The following is a 17,556-nucleotide window of genomic DNA, read 5'->3' as shown; positions in this document are numbered from 1 at the left end:
GTGGAAGGGGCCATCAAGACTGAAAAGGGATGGTGGGAATTGCCAAGTGGCAAATTGTTGGTACCAGAGGAGCTGGCACCCACTCTGGTAAGCCAAACACACCAAGCATCCCACCTAGGCCATGATGAACTGGAAGAGCTAATTCAAAAATATTTCTTGGTTCCCCGCCTCTCTTCCCTATGCAGGACAGAATCTCAGGACTGCACTGCCTGCTCACAGGTCAGTGCTACCTCTTGGCACAGACAGAAACCTCCAGGGATTCAGCTGAAAGGCACGCTGCCCTTTGAACACCTGGAAGTGGACTTCACTGAAATGAAACCTCACCAACACTACCGTCACCTGCTGGTCACGGTATGTACGTTCTCGGGATGGGTAGAACCTTTTCCTCCCCGGACTGAAAGAGCATCAGAAGTAGGCTGGTGCCTGCTTAGGGAAATAGTTCCCAGATTTGGATTTCCTACCAGCATTGGATCAGACAATGGCCCGGCTTTCGTAGCTGATTTAGTATAACAGATAAGCAATGTCAAGTGGAAATTACATACAGCATATAGGCCCCAGAGTTCTGCGATGGTGGAAGGAACCAACCGGACACTTAAAGAGACACTCTCCAAATGGATCATAGAGACTGACTGCTCCTGGGTGGACTTGCTTCTGACGGCTCTGCTCAGACTCAGGATGACTCCATGGTCCCATGGCTATTCTCCGTACGAAATTGTGTATGGGGGGCCCCCTCCCATTATAAAACAGGTGTCAACAAATTTGCCTCAGGTAAGCGGGGGATAGGATTTCACAGCAGATGGAACTGGGTAAGGTGATAAATCCGGTAACTAAGTTTGTACAAGAAAGAGTGCTGTTCCCCCTTGGGAAACAGATTCATGAGTTTATGCTTGGTGACCAAGTATGGGTCAAAGATTGGAAACATGATTTACTAGCACCTTGGTGGAAGGGCCCTTATACTGTTAATCTAACAACCCCTACTTCAGTTAAAGTTGCAGGTATTGCCCCTTGGATCCATCATATGAGGGTGAAGAGAGCATACCACGCAGACCCAGAAAATGCTGAGTGGACTGCACAGAGGGACCCCGCTGACCCTTGAGAGACTAAGATCATCCTTAAGAAGAAGAGGAAAAAGAAGATCCTGGATGAGCTCCTTCAGGATGAAGTCACATAATCAACTCCTGCTGCTTGGTCTCATCAGTGTGCACATTCCTATGTGGACTTCCACTCTACCTCCAACTGCTGGGTATGTGGGGCTATGCGTCTGTCTGTGATCGATGGACTTCCCTGGTGGGTGTCACCACTCCGCCAAGGAGATTTTAAACCACTCTTCTCTTTCCTGGGACAACAAAAAGAGACTTTACTTTCTCTTGACAATCATAATCTCTCCCTGCTCTCTTGGTATAAGCCAGACCTAGTCAATAGATTCGGGTCATGGGGTTACATATTATGTAAACACCAATTTCATAAAAGTAACAGATGCGGTAATTCAAATTAGAATGGTTTTGGACATGCTCACAGCTGCTTAAGGAGGGACCTATGCTATAATTAAGGTTGAATATTGTGTATATATTCCTGATTTATCTGGCAATGTATCAGCTGCTTTAGATGATGTGAGAAACCAGGTAAAAGCAATGTCAAATGAAAACATTCCTTTCTGAACTTGAGTACTATCTTGGGTGAAGGGTGATTGGTGGAATATATAATTGCCTTGATAGTTCTGCTCTGTGGACCCTGCATTTTACAATGTATTATGAACTTTGTAACCCAAAGGTTGGTGTCGTTCTCCCAAATGGGTGGTTTGAGAGGCAGGGTGCAATATATCCCTATGAATGATGCTCATACTATGACTTAAGAGCAACAAGAGGCGGGAATGAAGGAGGAAACAGAACAGGCTGTATCTTGAAAGCAGGACTCCATCTTGGGCTGGACTGTGGACTTTGAGCTATATGCCCACTATCTATGGAAACAATATACCAACTGGAAAACCAGGCCCCCAGAAGGAAGAGCTAAAAGAATACCCTAATTATCTGTGTAACCGAAGCATTCTATTATGCTTACTGGGGTATGACCACAGGCCTGTTGATAATTGTCCACTGTTAACTACCTAGGCTTCAGGCATATGAATCATGGGTTAACTTTGATTGCCAGGGAATTTGGGGAGGTAGGTTTGTGCACGTACACTTAGGGTATATAAGGTTTTCACAAAAACTGGTTGGGGTCCTTGGCTAAGAGGAGACTGCCTTGGGCCTGCTGGTGTAACAAGCTGCACTCCACTATCTGCATTGTCCTTCTCAGTGAGTGTGTTTCCTGGAATGCATGGCTACAACAGTTTATGTAGGGAGGAAAAAGGCCCTAAAAGACAAATTCCTATTACCTAGTAATTTTCTTTCTCATAACGTATGTAGCCACTGGAGAGAGAATTCTGGAATAACTGAGATGACTTAGGTTCTAGTCTGAGACGTACTAGATCTGTGACCTTCAAAAGTCACCTAGATCTCTCATCTGTAGAATGATGAGGTGATGTCATCTGTTTGCCTTTTTTGCCTCAAAGTATTATCAGGAACAACTAAGATAGAAAGTTTTAAAGTGCTTTCTAAACTGTGATTCTCTGTGAACGTGTAATGTGTTATATCATATTTTTGCTAGTATTGCCTCCATTTGTTCATCAATCCATTCATTTGCTGCTTTTTAAATTAAAGTATAGTTGATTTACAATGTTATGCCAATCTCTGCTGTATGGCAAAGTGACTCAGTTATACACATATATCTGTCATCTCTGTTAGTCGCTCAGTCGTGTCTGACTCTTTGTGACCCCGTGAACTGTAGCCCACCAGGCTTCTCTGTCTGTGAAATTTCCCAGGCAAGAATACTGGAGTGGGTTGCCATTTCCTTCTCCAGGGATCTTTCCAACCCATGGGTCAAACCCAGGTCTCCCATATTGCAGGCAGATTGTTAAATGTTTGTGCCATCACCTGCTTCATACACATATATTCATTCTTTTTTTATATTCTCTATCAATCCATTCATTTGCTTATCTGTTTTATCATCCAACCATCCATTAATTCAATAGACTATTACTGAGAATGAACTATGCCAAGCTCTGTGCGTTGTGCTTGTCTGTAAGGGCCACCATGGTGAGGGAGGAAGACTATACAGCTGAGTCTTGAACCACATGGGTTTGAACCGCACAGGTCCACATATGTGTGAATTTTTTTCAATAGTAAGTACAATAATATATGATCTGTGGTTGGTTAGATCTGAGGATTTGGAACCATGGATACAGAGGGCTAGCTATGGGACACGAGTATGTGGGGATGTGGGTATCCGGGGTGGATCTTGGAACCAATGCTCCATGGATACGGTGACCTCATTTGTGCCACACAACCAGTACATGATTCTCTCATAGTACTAATATCACATTTTATAGCACTTAATTGTATTGGTATTATGATAGAATCAGTGGACTTCCCTGGTGGCTCAGATGGTCAAGAATCTGCCTGTCAATGCAGGAGACCCGAGTTCAATCACTGGGTCGGGAAGATACCCTGGAGAAGGGAATGGCAACCCACTCCAGTATTCTTGCCTGGAAAACCCCATGGACAAAGGAGCCTGGTGGGCTACGGTCCATAGGGTCGCAAAGAGTCAGACACAACTGAGTAAGTTTCACTTCATTATGATAGAATCATGTACTGGTTCTGGGGCACAGCGTAGGTCATGGTGAAGATGTCAGGAAGGGCTTGAAAGAGAAGTTAAACATGCTATGATTTGTAAATTTTGGATAGGTATTTAGCAGGCAAATGAGGGTGTAGGAGAGAACATTTTTGGTAGAGATAGCAGCATAAACAGAGGCACAAAACCAGATGTTTTCATGTGCTTTGGGAATTCCGAGTTGTTTGGTGTATTTGGAGAGGTGAATCTGGAGTGTGTGGAAATGGTCCATGAAGTGCTTGGTACATCACTTTCAGGTGCTGAATCTTCATGTTGAGGTCAGCGGGAGCCACCGAGGGTGTTTAATCAAGGGAGTGGTATGAAGAGATTTGCCTTTGAGTTAGAATTCTCTGGCAGCAGTGTGGAGGGTGGATTGGAAGAGGGCAGGGCTAGAGGCAGGAAGACCAGTTAGAAAGTTGTTATAATGGTTCTAGGGGGAGAGGGTGTGGAATTACAGATTTAAACCCCACATGAGTGACGACTTTGCAGTCATTTCAGTGGAGGCTCTCAGGATGGGAGGAGTGTTTTAGACAGACTCCCCTCCTGTGACAACTTATGAATTTCCTTCCAACTCTGACACTCAGCCCAGTGTTCCCAATTTTGGGGAATGATTCTCCTGTCCATCTGTTACCATGTGTCAGAAACCTACTTCCAGGCCCCTGGTTTTCAGTCTTGTTTCAGATGGTTGGAGAGCATAATATCCCCTTTTGGTTCATTAAGCTGCCTACAGACAAACTGGTTCCTTTCTTCTTCTAATGGTTGTAGGGGTTGTGATTTATAGAATGCTAGTCTCCTATAACTTATTTCCCTTTCTCATACAGGCCAGAGGTGGGCATGTCTCAACTATTTTTGAAGTTAGTGGACACAGTATATTTTAAAGAGCTATTCAGGTCTCCTCTCTCAGGTTGACTCACCGTTACACTTGGACACCAAATGCCCTTTGCTCAGTATCTCTGTTTGTTTTTTGTGTTTTCTGTTTTTTTTTTTTTTTTAAACACGTTTTTGCAACTGGAACCTTAAAAAGCTGGAGGGGACAGGTGAATACCTAGTAGTATTTCACAGACACCTGTGCCACGCCCCTGGGAGCAGTGCAGTCAGACATACAAATTTGGATGCAATTCCCTCTTCTACCACTGCTGAGCTTTGCAGATTAAAAGTCACAGAACTCTTCAGAACCTAACCTTCCTTATCTGTAAAGTAAGCATGATAATAACTGCTTGGGAAGATTAAGGGAATGATTGATATGAACTGCCTTGAACACAGTGTCTAGCGCATGGTAAGAGCTCTATAAATTTTACTGCCCTGGATCTCCTTCCTTTCATTTTATTAACGAGGATACAAAGACCACGAAGTGACTTCCCCAAGGTCACAGAGCTAGAGTCCCAATTAGAACACAAATCTGTTGCCTTGTTCATGTTTGTGGTTATACTTGCACCCTGCTCTGATACAGGAGCAGGTGGAGGTGGGGGGATGGGAAGACTTTGCTTTGTTGGCCAAGGATATGGGGACAGAGAAGACAGTGGCGATGAGGCCAGTGATGCCAGCAAAGACAGCCTTCACCTCCCCCCCAGTTTCACTGAGGGCTGCAATTTCCACTCTTGTCCTGGAGCATGGTGTAGTTTCCTTCCCCAATGATGGTTTCTACTTCCGAGTTCATCTGTCATCAAGCATATGAGGCTGGTGGAGACAGGGATACACCTGCTCCCTAGGGAGGCTTCCCAGAAGCAGGTTGCATGATAGGAGAACTGAACTTGGAGAAGCGATTAGCATCTGTGGAATAACTGAGAAATGACTGGATTTCAAGGTAGTTAGGAAAAGACACCTGAATGAATTTTCAACAGTTAATAGCAGGCGGAACTTAACTAACAGTTGTTTCAGAGTGAAACACCTTGAGATCATTCAGATATTTTTTCCTATATTTCAAATATGATGCCATTAGGAGACTGAACTTTATTTTAAGGGCTGTTATTTACAGCTCAAAGCTACAACAAATGGCAACAATGTTGGATGTTTCACGTTTGGGTGCCTCTAAGGTTGTTGCTCTCAGACATTTATTGTCTGTTCTGCTTATAAATATTTACTTCCATGCATATTCTGGCACCATGGTTCAGTTCCTATTTTTTCCAATATGAGCAGAGTCAGGGTTATGTCAGTAAAAACACTAAAAAACACATCTTGATGTTGCTGACCGGGAGGCTCTGGGGTCTCGGTGGAGTAGGCTCGGCTTAATTCACTTTGTTCACCTACATAATAGACTCTGTTGCTAACTCTCTCTACCCCCCATCCCTTGACTTTTACTGGTGGATTATAAATTACAGTTGATAACTTGATAGGCTTCCTACAGCAAAGTAACAGTGCTGATTTATAGTCAATTAGATAGGATGTATCCTTTGAATTGTCTCTCTACTGGTGGGGCATGAGGTTTCTCTGAATCAATCATACTGTTTTTTTGGTCCTCTTAGTATCCAACCATACATACCTGTCAGATGGCCTGGGTTAACACTCAGTGTAGGGCCAGATTTCCCTAGGTACCAGGGGACATAGTGAAAATAACCTGAATCATTTACCTTTGGTGAAATGGTTAGTTCAGATTAACCCCCAGTTTGAACTTGTCCTTAAACCCAAAAGGACATTTACTTATTTAATCCAACACTTTCTACTCAAAGCATAGCCTTAAAGGAAGAGAGCCAAGCTGGAAGGTAGAGGGAAAAGGCAGAAGGAAGGGAAGGTCAGAAGGAAATCTGCGCAAGGGCAACTCATGGGTTGTGTGCTGCTCTGAAAGGTCCAAGGGCCTTAGGACCTGCCCGGTGACCCATGCTGGAGCAGAACGTGCAGATGGAGAAGCACCAGAAACGGGCCTCGTCTGCTTTACAACTACTTCTTTCATATCTTCTATAGAATCCCCACTTCTGCCTTGAAGGATTTTTGTTGTTGTTTAGTCACTAAGTTGTGTCTGACTTTTTTATGACCCCATGGACTATAGCCCACCAGGCTCCTCTGTCCATGGAATTTCCCAGGCAAGAATACGGAAGTGGGTTTGCCATTTCCTCCTCTAGGGGATCTTCCCGATCCGGCAATCAAACCCAAGTCTCCTGCATTGGTAGGTGGATACTTTGCCACTGAGCCACTTGGATAGGATTTTAGAAGGAGGCATTTTTGGATATCACTTGTGCAGTGACAGCTGTGATGTTTGTTCTCTCCATCCTTGAAACCAAGGTTACCTTGGAAGTGTGAACCATCTTGAGTTGTCTCCTGGTCTCCTTGGTAGTTCGGCCTTTTGCATGTGGAAACTTCAGTCAGGGCATGTAGCTGTTTAACCTGAAGGTCTAAGTGTGTTGCCAGGCCTTGTGCCTGGGAGAGGACAAGGGACAAAGGACAAGCCTCAGTGGCTGCAGGCTGTGGTAATCAGAGAAGGTAAAAAATCTCAGAGGAAAACCCTGTTAAAGGCATTCCACTTCAGTGTCACCACAGATGCCTAGTGCCACTTGGTAAAGAAGATGAGAAATGCCCTTGCTGTGGGCCAGGGGATACCTCCTCAAGAGCACTTGTAGTGGCTGCCAGCTTAACAAGTTTCTGGTGAAGAATCAGGCAGTCCAGGAGGACGGGGGCTTAAGAACCACCTGGAGAGCTGTTTATATATACTGATGGCTGCCTTCAAGGTGGAAATTTTGATTTGTTCCATCTAGGGTGTGGTTCGGAGAAGGCAATGGCACCCCACTCCAGTACTCTTGCCTGGAAATCCCATGGATGGAGGAGCCTGGTAGGCTGCAGTCCATGGGGTCGCTGAGGGTCAGACACGACTGAACAACTTCACTTTCACTTTTCACTTTCATGCATTGGAGAAGGAAATGGCAACCCACTCCATTGGCTCCATGTCCCTGGAGAATCCCAGGGACGGGGGAGCCTGGTGGGCTGCCGTCTATGGGGTCGCACAGAGTTGGACACGACTGAAGTGACTTAGCAGCAGCAGCAGCAGCAGCAGCAGCAGGGTGTGGTCAGGGAATCTGTGCATTTAATTAGAGCCTCAGGTTGTTCCGATGCTACTGGTGCTTGAAACTACTGCAGGAACAATTTATTGTTTGAAAATTCTTTGAATTGGACTTGGTGGTGGTGGTGGTTTTTTTTTTTTTTAATTTAACTTGACCTGCAATTTCTATTGGGTCTGTGATGAGTGGGTCACTTTAGCAGTGGGACATTGTAAACAAGTTTAAGAATGATTTCCCTGTATAGGAGAACACTTGGATTCTAGGAGAACTAGGCATTTGGAAGCACTTTTTGACTATTGTATACTAAAAATTAGCACTTTATTTACATTTCTGATAAGTCTTTTCCTTTGTGGTAAATTCCATAACAGCTTCTCAATATACTGCGCTTACATTTTCAAGTTTAAATTAATATTGAATAGCAGAACGAACATCTTCTTCTAGGTTTTTTTTTTTTTTAAGCCCACAATTTAGGTTAACTAGATTGACTTCCTTACAGCTTTTTGAAATGCCTAATTTTTGACTGTAGTAGAATTATAGATCATGAAATGGCAGGTGTACAGGGGAGAACAGTACTTGAATTGTAAAGAAAGATGGGCTTTGAGTGAAGGACTTTTGTGCTTCTTGATATAGAGATCTCTATAGTCCTGTGCCACCCCCCATGCCTGGAAAATTCCATTTTCATCAAGCTCAAAGCATGAAAATCCAGAAAAGAGGGAAAGGGAGAGAAGGACTGAGAGTGAGCAAATAAGAAATGGAGAAAAATTATCAAAGGGAGCTATAGAGAGCCTGAACAAGCTTCTCAGGTGTTTGGTTTTCTGTTGCTTTGGTGATGATATGTTAGGGACTTGATTAACTTTCTCCAGCCCTGACGTCCTTTCTTAGAGTCTGCTGCTACTACTGCTGCTAAGTCACTTCAGTCGTGTCTGACTCTGTGCGACCCCATAGACGGCAGCCCACCAGGCTCCCCCGTCCCTGGGATTCTCCAGGCAAGAACACTGGAGTGGGTTGCCATTCCCTTCTCCAATGCATGAGGGTGAAAAGGGAAAGTGAAGTCGCTTAGTCGTGTGTAACTCTTAGCGACCCCATGGACTGCAGCCCACCAGGCTCCTCCATCTGTGGGATTTTCCAGGCAAGAGTACTGGAGTGGAGTGCCATTGCCTTCTCTGATCTTAGAGTCTAGACCCAGGGTAAAGTATATAGGAATATTTGGAAATGGAAGAGCAGCCAGCCAGATCCCAGCAAATCCTCTACTGCCTGCTTTTCAGCACATCCTAACCCTGTCCCTGCCTTACCCTGAGTGTAGTGTTCCTCATACAGAGCACAGTAACTTGGCTTGCTGACTACTTCCCTAGTCCTCTCTGCCTTTGGGGGAGGGGAGATGATGTAGATAAATGTACTTATAATCAGCTGGCAGTCAAATTAATTCTTTGAAATTGTGATCCCAGAAGAGAAAATCCTAATTAAATCAAAATTAGGGAATTTGCACCCTTAAAGGATACCAAGGGTGTAGGAGTGACAGGTTATGGGATGTATAGGGTTGAAAATGTACAAACTTTCCCTTTGTCAAAGAAAAATTAATCAGTTGATCTAAGAAAGAAATGGAAACGTTTATTTGAATCAAATTTGAGGATTCTAACCTGAGAAGAGTATCTTAGAAAACTCTGGAAACAGTTCCTCCCGTTAGAAGTCAAGGCACAGTTCTGTAAGTTTTTTGAGACACAGGACTGTACATGAAATGATGTATTGACCATTCACACAATGGAGATCTAAGGGTCATTATGGCCCCTTACAAGATCAGGAAGGAATGTTGTCTTTAAGGAGTTGATACCTGGTTGATGCTAGGAGAATGTTCCTCTCTATGGTCAATCAGGTATTCCTGCAGGTGGATGAGGTGAGGAGGGAGGTTCGGTTGATGCATAATGCAGATTCACAGTGCACAGGAAGGGTTACAGAGGAGATGAAAGGGCAGAGAAATATTTTTATGACTAATTTTTTCTTGTTTTGCCATAAAATAGGAATTTTATCTCACACCTTGTGTCTGCACAATCTAGGGGTATATCACAAAGATGGAAGATGGAATTGGGAGAAAAAGCAAAGGAGAGTTTGGTAGTCTCTCACAGTTTGCAATCATAAGTCACTTATACCATTCCTTTTAATGGTATAAATCGTAGTGTTGTTGAGGACAGTGGTTCTCCAATGATAATACTCAGTTGGCCAAAAAGTTCATGCAGATTTTCCATATTAACTTTTTGGCCAACCCAGTATATATCAGTTCAGTTCAGTTGCTCAGTTGTGTCTGACTCTGCGACCCCATGGACTGCAGCACGCCAGGCTTCCCTGTCCATCACCAACAAACAGAGTTCACCCAAACCCGTGTCCATTGAGTTGGTAATGCCATCCAACCATCTCATCCTCTGTCATCTCCTTCTCCTCCTGCCCTCAGTCTTTCCCAGCATCAGGGTCTTTTCCAATGAAGTCAGCTCTTCGCATCAGGTGGCCAAAGTGTTGGAGTTTTAGCTTCAACATCTGTCCTTCCAATGAATATTCAGGACTAATCTCCTTTAGGATGGACTGGTTGGATCTCCTTGCAGTCCAAGGGACGCTCAAGAGTCTTCTCCAACACCATAGTTCAAAGCATCAGTTCTTCGGCACTCAGCTTTCTTTGTAGTTCTACTCTCACATCCATACATGACCACAGGAAAAACCATAGCCTTGACTAGAGAGACCTTTGTTGACAAAGTAATGTCTCTGCTTTTTAAAATGCTGTCTAGGTTGGTCATAACTTTTCTTCCAAGGAGTAAGAGTCTTTTAATTTCATGGCTGAAATCACCATCTGCAGTGATTTTGGAGTCCCCCAAAATAAAGTCAGCCACTGTTTCCACTGTTTCTCCATCTATTTGCCATGAAGTGATGGGACCAGATGCCATGATCCTAGTTTTCTGAATGTTGAGCTTTAAGCCAACTTTTTCACTCTGCTCTTTCACCTTCATCAAGACGTTCTTTAGCTCTTCTTTACTTTCTGCCATAAGGGTGGTGTCATCTGCATATCTGAGATTATTGATATTTCTCCCAGCAATCTTGATTCCAGCCTGTGCTTCCTCCAGCCCAGCGTTTCTCATGATGTACTCTGCATATATGTTAAATAAGCAGGGTGACAATATGCAGCCTTGACGTACTCCTTTCCCAATTTGGAACCTGTCTGCTGTTCCATGTCCGGTTCTAACTGTTGCTTCTTGACCTGCATACAGATTTCTCAAGAGGCATGTCAGGTGGTCTGTTATTCCCATCTCTTTAAGAATTTTCCACAGTTTGTTGTGGTCCACACAGTCAAAGGCTTTGGCATAGTCAGTAAATCAGAAATAGATGTTCTTCTGAAATTCTCTTCTTCGATGACCCATCGGATGTTGGCAGTTTTATTTCTGGTTCCTCTGCCTTTTCTAAAACCAGCTTGAACATCTGTAAGTTTACAGTTTATGTATTGCTGAAGCATGGCTTGGAGAATTTTAAGCATTACTAGCATGTGAGATGAGTGCAATTGTGCAGTACTTCGAGCATTCTTTGGCATTGCCTTTCTTTGGTATTGGAGTGAAAACGGACCTTTTCCAGTCCTGTGGCCACTGCTGAGTTTTCCAAATTTGCTGGCGTATTGAGTGCAGCACTTTCACAGCATCGTCTTTTAGGATTTGAAATAACTCCACTGGAATTCCATCACCTCCACTAGCTTTGTAGTGATGCTTCCTAAGGCCCATTTGACTTCACATTCCAGGATGTCTGGCTCTAGGTGAGTGATCACACCATCGTGATTATCTGGGTCGTGAAGATCTTTTTTGTACAGTCCTTCTGTGTATTTTTGCCACCCCTTCTTAAAATCTTCTGCTTCTGTTAGGTCCCTACCATTTCTGTCCTTTATTGAGCCTATCTTTGCATGAAATGTTCCCTTGGTATCTCTAATTTTCTTAAAGAGATCTCTAGTCTTTCCCATTCTGTTGTTTCCCTCTATTTCTTTGCATTGATCGCTGAGGAAGGCTTTCTTATCTCTCCTTGCTATTCTTTGGAACTCTGCATTCAAATGGGTATATCTTTCCTTTTCTCCTTTGCTTTTTGCTTCCCTTCTTTTCACGATTATTTGTAATGCCCTCTCAGATAGCCATTTTGCCTTTTTGTGTTTCTTTTTCCTGGGGATAGTCTTGATTTCTGTCTCCTGTACAATGTCATGAACCTCCATCCATCGTTCATCATCAGGTACTCTGTCTATCAGATCTAGTCCCTTAGATCTATTTCTCTCTTCCACTGTATAGTCATAAGAAATTTGATTTAGGTCATACCTGAATGGCCTAGTGGTTTTCTCCACTTTCTTTAATTTCAGTCTGAATTTGGCAATAAGGAGTTCATGATCTGAGCCACAGTCAGGTCCCAGTCTTGTTTTTGCTGACTGTATACAGCTTCTCCATCTTTGGCTGCAAAGAATATAATCAATCTGATTTCGGTGTTGACCATCTGGCGATGTCCATGTGTAGAGTCTTCTCTTGTGTTGTTGGAGGAGGGTGTTTGCTATGACCAGTGCATTCTCTTGGCAGAACTCTATTAGCCTTTGCCCTGCTTCATTCTGTACTCCAAGGCCAAATTTGCCTGTTACTCCAGGTGTTTCTTGACTTCCTACTTTTGCATTTCAGTCCCCTATAATGAAAAGGGCATCTTTCTTGGGTGTTAGTTCTAGTAGGTCTTTTATGTCTTCATAGAACCATTCAACTTCAGCTTCTTCAGCGTTACTGGTTGGGGCATAGACTTGGATTATCGTGATATTGAATGGTTTGCCTTGGAAACAAACAGAGATCATTCTTTCGTTTCTGAGATTGCATCCAAGTACTGCATTTCGGACTCTCTTGTTGACTATGAGGGCTACTCCATTTCTTCTAAGGGATTCCTGCCCACAGTAGTAGATATAATGGTCATCTGAGTTAAATTCACCCATTCTCATCCATCTTAGTTCATTGATTCCTAAATGTCGATGTTCACTCTTGTCATCTCCTGTTTGACCACTTCCAATTTGCCTTGATTCATAGACCTAACATTCCAGGTTCCTATGCAGTATTGCTTTTTATAGCATCGAACCTTGCTTCTGTCACCAGTCCCATCCACAGCAGGGTGTTGTTTTGGCTTTGGCTCCATCCCTTCATTCTTTCTGGACTTATTTCTCCACTGATCTCCAATAGCATATTGGGCACCTACTGACCTGAGGGGTTCATCTTTCAGTGTCCTATCTTTTTGCCTTTTCATACTGTTCATGGTGTTCTCAAGGCAAGAATACTGAAGTGGTTTGCCATTCCCTTCTCCAGTGGACCACGTTCTATCAGACCTCTCCACCATGACCCTCCCCTCTTGGGTGGCCCCACATGGCATGGCTTAGTTTCATTGAGTTAGACAAGGCTGTGGTCCATGTGATTGGATTGGCTAGTTGTCTGTGATTGTGGTTTCAGTCTGTCTGTCCTCTGATGCCTTCTCTCAGTGCCTACCATCTTACCTGGGTTCCTCTTACCCTGGATGTGGGGTATCTCTTCACAGCTCCTCCAGCAAAGCACGGCCGCCGCCCGACCTTGGACGTGGGGTAGCTCCTCTTGGCTGCACTTCTGTGCCCCCATTGCAGCTGCTGCACTTCTGCGCCGCCATTGCAGCTGCTGCACTTCTGCTATGTATACAGAAGTATACATAGGGTCTTGTTAAAATACAGGTTCTGATTCTGTAGGTCTGGGAAGAGGTTTGATATTTAGCATTATTGGTTGGGTTGAGGCAGCTCAACAGAAGAGGTGTATCTTGAATGGGACATTAAGCATTAAGGTAAGGCTTGGCCAGACAGAGAAGAGAGTGAGGGGACTTTCTATGGTGTGATGGGTAGGAGAGGCAGTCTGCAATACAGGCACTGAGGACGTGGTAAGCAGAATCTCTGCCAAGGACAATGAAAAGCTAATCTTGGCAGGACAGCAGTCTCATCTGAGAAAGGAGGTGAGGATAGGGTTGGGTTATAGGGTAAGGTGGGTGCATGACATGAACAGTCTTGAATGCTGACCTGAGGAGTTTGGACTTTGTCCTGTAAATAGAGTTGATGAAGTGTTTTGAGGAGAGGAATAACACATGGAAAGCTGTGTTTGCAAAAGAACTAATCTTAGCAGGAGTATGTAGGATGGATATCCAGTCTCCTGGGATAAACCATAATGGAAAAGAATGTATATATGTGTATAACTGAATCACTTTGCTGTACAGCAGTGATTGGCACAACATTGTAAATCAAGTATGCTTCAATGAAAAAAACCACAATAAAAGGATGATAATCTTGGAGCAAGGTAAATGTCAACTGCATTAAGATTAATAAGAGGAGATGGGGCCCTGGATCCGGGTTGCAATAGAGTTTGAAAAGCAAATCATCAGACTGGGAAATAGCAGGACTCTGTGACTGAAGGGCCTCTTGTTTCTTCCTGCTGCTCCTTCAGATCACCTCATTCAGAAGGCCTGTGAGGCTGTGGGACCAGTGTTTCTCTCACTAGTGCATTTTTGAAGCAACAGTTAAACTCCTAAAAAGCAGACTATAAAGCGAGATGGCTACTGTGACCTTGTGGGAGAAGCAACCCTTTCTTATTGCCAGATGGGTGGAAAGGTGACGTTCTAAATGGTATATAAGATGCTGGGAGATAGGACAAATGGTTGCTGAGAAGCCCTGTAAGAGAGTAACCACAGTGGATACACAAGGTCAGAGACAGACCTTGGAGGAGCCAGAAGGGAAGCCAGCAACTTAGGCTGGATTTTTGCCTACAAGGGACATGTAACTGGAGACCATACTGACAAGAGCTCAGCTATAAATATAGATTTCATCCAGAAGCTATTTGAGAACAAGGCCTCATACAGTATGGGAATAAAGGTTAAGAGGAAGAGGTAATGGTAAATTTTATCCTTTCAGGATTTGTGAGGCCCACACCTGATTGGTCTGATGATACTTGCACTTTCTGATACCTACAGTATGTCTCCATATGTAACTATCCTCTGTGTTCATTTCATTGTTCTGAAAAGTAAGCAACATAAGCCCCATTCCTGGGCTGTGAATTGACATGGCACCCCAAAGCCCCTTTTCCTTGTTAACAAGTTGATAAGTCTCTCCCAAATGTAGTCCACCAGGGAGCCTGGAACTCTCCCCATGGAAACCATTTGGTGAAGGCCACAGGGTCGTGTGAAAAATCAAGTGTGTTAGGTCTAGACGAGTAGCTTTAGTGAAAATGACTTTTACTAACTGCTTTAGCATAGAGAGCACTTCAAGGGAAGGGGAACATAGGGGCCTGTAAGTTGTGGTGAGGTGAGGCAGGAAAGTTCTAGATGACAGTGTGGGTGGGACTAGGGACCTACAAGCCATTGCTGGGTGTCAGATCACAGCAGCCCCACACCTGAAGGGCAGCAGTGTTTTAGGAAGTCGTATATTTGAAGGTCTGGTGAGTGACACTTTTCTAATGAGAGAAGGCTGGTGGTGTGTGCTGTTTGAGAGGCTTCTTGCCAGCCATTAGGCTTTTGTGAAAAGAACACTGATTCGTATCATAACTTGATGTTTCTGTTGGGATTAAGAAATAACCTGCTAGGCCTTAATGGAAGAAATTTACTGATGCTGAGATTAATATCCACAGTGGAACATCCCTCCCCTAGATCCCTCTGTAGCACCAAGAAGTGGTCCTGAGAGGAAATGCTAGAGAATGAACAGTGTGGGGGCTCCCATTACCTGGCAGAGTCAGCACTTGATATAGTGATTCATTGAATGAATGGATGGATAATTTAATGAAAGAACAAAATACAAATATTGTGAAGAAAGCACTAAATCAAAAGTCATAAGACCTAGGTTCAAACTTCAGGGCTGACATTTACAAGCTCTTGGATCTTTGTTAATTTCTCTCCTCTCTACCTGGGCCTCGTTTTCTTAATATTTAAAATGAGAATAACAATATTTGCCCTACCACCATCACACAATTGTGGGATAAAAACACTATTAAAAGAAACATCTGTTAGGAAATTCTAAAATGCATAGAGAAGTCCTGGGTTGACCATGGATGACCATTTTAGCATTTACTAAGATAACTGTGCCTCTAAAGCTTATTAATGGAGGGTCATTACAGCTGGCCTCTGCCCCCACATAGATTCTTCTACAAGGAAACCTCTGTCCAAAATCCAACCCCACACTCCTGTGCAATCGGTATAGAAATCAGATTCCTGTTCTGCCTGGTGGGCCTTCCTTCCTGAATGACTAGAGCACAGGAAGCATCGTGGACTTTGTAGGCAACATCTTTGGAAATCATTTACCAGAAGTCCCCACTGTTCCTCGGTCAGTCATGGTCATCCTCCAGAAGTGAGAGTTCTCTCAGGAGATTTTTTTTTTTTTTTCCTGTATCCTCAACTGTCTCCATGATGGCGCTATCCCAAGGGGGAAAGAGTATACATCTCTCTCTCTGTCTCACTCTCCCCTCACCTTGTCAATTCACAAGCAGCCATTGATTTGACTTTTAATCACTCTTCCTCTTTGTGTCCCTCACCTTTCATCTGATGGCTCACTCCCCACCTTGGGCTCTGCCCTGTTCATCTCAACGGAAGTTCCCTCACATTGTCTTTCTCAGACACATTGTGCCAAGTCCCTATTTTAAATAGATGCTTTGTTCTCAGGGTTAGGGGAGAGAAGGTGGGATGATTTAAAAATCCTGCTGGGAGTCCTTGAGGAAACAGGCTTGGAGTAGTGTTTGCAGGAGTCAATAGGCTTGTTGTAAGCTTGCATTGTGTGTTCTAGCACAGGCGGCTGAAACAAATCAATTTCAATTTACTTGTCCAGCAAAAGGAGCCATTATTTAGAAATGAATAGCCAGAGCTCCCATAATATATTGTGAAAACTTATTGTAGTTTTTACTGAGAACTAGCTTATGATGAAATTATTTGTTTAGAAGCAAAGTATGGATGTTTACAGAATATAAATTCTGAAGGTATTGATTAGAAGCAGTTGAAGAATGAACCACATTTCTTTTCTAAATGTGGTGGCCAGGTGATATTCATCCAACATTGATACCAGAGTACATTGCTGGCTGGAAATGTGGCAGAACCCTTATTTTGACAACATGCACAATTAACACCAGGGGATGGTGTTTGCTAGTTGGTAGCGTGGGGTGGGGCGGGGGTGGGATACAGTAGTTAAGATGGAAGCTCATTCAGCTTCTAAAGAGCAAGTTGGCTCATAAATTTGGTTCTCTCATATTTTCCCTTACAAAAATATTGGTCCCTGGCTCTCTCTGTTAGCTATACAGTTTGGTATATTATCAGTAAATTGTTGAAACTCCCAGTAGGAGTAATATTTAAGGCTTGATTTGCTGAAGTTTCCCTTTTTGCACAGTTTACATTGGAAAAAATAAGATGTTGGGCTTGAAACATGATATATGTCTCTTCCCCAAATTGGCTGATTGTGTGTATAAAATCAGCCATATATATGTGTATATATATTTACAATATATATATATTTATATATATACACACATATACATAAGTATTTTAAAATTTATTAGCCATTCAGATGCATCTTATGTAACCTCCAACAAATCCTCTTTTGGAAAATGGCTACAGTTTTTTAGTCTATATTGTTAAAAAGGTATCTCCCTACTTTTTCCACAAGTATAAATTCTCATGTCTTCTATGAAGTTCAGATGCATTTACTTATTGGAAATTATAATACTAAGTTTAGAGTACCTACTCTGTGTCAGGTACTATGCTAGGCCCCATGTCTTTGCCATTATAGTGGTCTGGCAGAACTTTAGATCTGTTCAGTGGACTTCATTGTGTAGAACACTAAGTAATAACT

At 43.3% G+C, this 17,556-nt stretch overlaps 1 long non-coding RNA gene across 4 annotated transcripts in view; it reads left to right on the top strand.

Moving 5' to 3' along the window:
* LOC104970471 (uncharacterized) overlaps positions 1 to 17,556 on the top strand; it is a 259,025-nt gene that overhangs the window by 138,896 nt on the left and 102,573 nt on the right. For 3 of the 4 annotated variants that reach the window (XR_816662.4, XR_003033448.2, XR_009493515.1), the window contains one exon: positions 186 to 8,755. This is a non-coding gene — a long non-coding RNA (uncharacterized lncRNA). Of the gene's footprint in view, positions 1 to 185; positions 8,756 to 17,556 lie in introns of those variants that run through there. The other variant, XR_009493514.1, reaches the window with a different exon arrangement.

Source organism: Bos taurus, chromosome X, assembly GCF_002263795.3.
Source record: "Bos taurus isolate L1 Dominette 01449 registration number 42190680 breed Hereford chromosome X, ARS-UCD2.0, whole genome shotgun sequence".
NCBI lineage: Eukaryota > Metazoa > Chordata > Mammalia > Artiodactyla > Bovidae > Bos > Bos taurus.
The sequence above is the reverse complement of the archived record's forward strand: the minus strand, read 5'-3'. Positions and strand labels throughout refer to the sequence as shown.